Genomic DNA, 2,981 nt, shown 5'->3' with positions numbered 1-2,981 from the left:
GAACTATGTGTTGAGTTCAATGGTCTCCTGGGGGACGGCAGCACCATGACCTGATCGGCTGCAAGCCTGAGGTTTAGGCGCCTGATTGGCTAAGACATTCCACATTCTGACCCACTTTGACATGCACTCTTATTGATGTTGCTGTATCACATTATGGTTTACGTTTTCTGTACACTGAAACAACAATGAAATGTGCAAAAACAACCATATTACATACAATACTATTTATCTCAAAACGGTCAACTTGAACAAGCAGTGGGGCCAGTGAACCATAATCTGACTGTGGTGGAGTTGTGTTTGGTCTGGTTATGTTTTTAGTAGCAGTCTATATCTACATGACCACTCATACTGCACTTACTGCCATCACTCATCGACCACGTCATATGTGTCAGCTCGGACCGGCAGCCCTGGCAGCGCACGGCTCATTCCACCACAGGGTAAAACAACACGCCACATCCTCCTATTGTGCCCACCTTGTACCCACCTCCCCACCTTCCGCCTATGTCCCGCCTCTAACCCAGGGCATATGTGTGGGTGCCATCCTGTCGCAGCCAGGCATGCGTAACGCTGTGTGCATGCTTATGCATGGTCACGCGTGTGTGTGCCGCCTGCCGAGGTGTAGAGGGGAACCGGATGCGCACGCACACCCACACACGCACACCCACACACACACACACACACACACACACACACACACACACACACAGGGTTCTCCTTTAGGCCCCATGTAAAACAAACTCTGTGTGCGTGCTGTTTCCTTCTCGTATAATGGAGGCTTTTATCCATAGTGATCTAAGGGCTGAGGGTTGTAAGAGCAGGGTGAGCTGAGAGTTGAAAGATGAGGCAAGAGCAGCTCTCCTAAGGTAAGATCCTCTAGGTCAGAGATAATGGAAGATGCAAATGTTAGCCATACAAAACGTACTTACGTATTGCTTATGAAGGCATTATGTATAGTTTATGAATGTGTTATGAAGTCCTTAAGTAGGAACAAATATAAATTGGTACTAAATCAAGTGTTACCAATGTTTCTGACATAGCGTAAAGTTAGAATACAGAAATGACCTTATCACAAGAGACTATTGACCATTAGCTTTGACATGCAACATTATTTGCAACATGTAACCATTATGACACTCTTCTGGTCTGTTATTATTGACACAACTGTTCATGTCAAATTCCTGAGTGGACAAGTATGTTCTAAGGCAATATAATAGCCTACAATACAACTGCATCACCTCTCATTTGGGTCGACCACCACCATAAGCATATTTCCAAGAAGTGAGCTGTAGAGTGACTAGTGACTGACCACAATTCATCTTTCAAACGATCTTTCAACATCATATTTCTGTATTCAGAATGTGTGTGGTTGCAGAGGCGCCAAAGGACCTGCTTCTTTTTGTTTATCAAACTCACCGATCAGGTGTAGTGGCGTTGGTCATGCAAAACTCCAACTGATCACACCCGGATCCACACCGAAGCCCTGGCACCTGGGCAACGGGGATTTCACTCCACTCCCAAACCTGTTGGGAATGAGAGAGGAACAAAAGAACACAGCAAACCCAGAGGTAAACGAGTGAATTAACTCATTTAACCAGGAAAATATATAAACGAATGATTGAATGAAGGATAGGAAGAGTGAGGGAAAGAGTAGAAAACTGAGAATAGGTCATTGGGAGATAACGCCCATTGAGTCAGCCATGAGGTCTGTATGGGTTGTGTTAAAAAGAGCCCTCATGGAGTGAATGAAAAATGTCTGTGACATAACTGAACCAAAATAATTAAACCCCAACCCACTTCCATTCCCCACGACGCTCAGAGGGTGAATACAGTTTAATCAGTACTATATATCCATTTTTTTGCAACTTTCATAGACTGATTTGTGACACAACCAATAATGGACACTCCAAAATCCTTTCGCTAACTATTCTGGAAGACTATTTTTCCTACTCAGTCCTATGGCAAATATGGACGACAACACAATAAAGCGCTTGGATTATTCAATCATGGACATATATTCAAAACAGTTCGTAACTCTACTTAGTACTGACAACACATTTCCAAAACATAAATAAGAACACCATCTTATCTTTTCCATGTTTGGGATTGTTACTATTTGATATACCGCAACTATGTCAATTGGCCAATTTCCTAAACAGAGTCATTCCAAGAAAGAAAACATCCAAGGAAAAGAAAATATTAACACAAATATGTTATTACAAATGCCCATGCACTTGAGAATGCACACACACACACACACACACACACACACACACACACACACACACACACACACACACACACACACACACACACACACACACACACACACACACACACACACACACACACACACACACACACACACACACACACACACACACACACACACATGTACCAGGGCTGTCTCTGTGGTAATCTGAGACCGGAGGGGACCTTTCAGAGAAAAGCAGCTCAAAGCTAAGTAAGAGCAGCTGATGTTGCATCATACTTCAAACATTCTTCAAATTAACATTATGTCAAAGGCTACAGAGTGCTCTCTCTCTCTCTCACACACACACACACACACACACACACACACACACACACACACACACACACACACACACACACACACACACACACACACACACACACACACACACACACACACACAATAACTCTCTGCCCAGTTACATTCAAGCTGGTAAGGAGGAGAGGGGAGCTCTGAATCTGAAACTCTGGACCTTACAATATTTTCCATAAATCATAAACACTGTTATTTGTAGGTTGTGTTTTAAAGCAGTGCGAGTGGAGATTCTCACCAAGCAAGCGAACAAACGTTGCAGATGTTTCTAGAACGTTCCAGGACAGCTGTTGGAATGTTTTCCCACCACATGACAGAGGACAAGAAAGCACAGCCAATGGCTTCCCTGACCCAGGTCACCTGACCAGGTCACTTGACCAGAACCCGACCGTTGGCGCTGTGGTCAGCTCAACCCAGC

The sequence above is a fragment of the Oncorhynchus mykiss genome, chromosome 27 (genome assembly GCF_013265735.2).
Source record: "Oncorhynchus mykiss isolate Arlee chromosome 27, USDA_OmykA_1.1, whole genome shotgun sequence".
Taxonomy (NCBI): Eukaryota; Metazoa; Chordata; class Actinopteri; order Salmoniformes; family Salmonidae; genus Oncorhynchus; species Oncorhynchus mykiss.
This window is presented reverse-complemented; position numbering follows the sequence as displayed.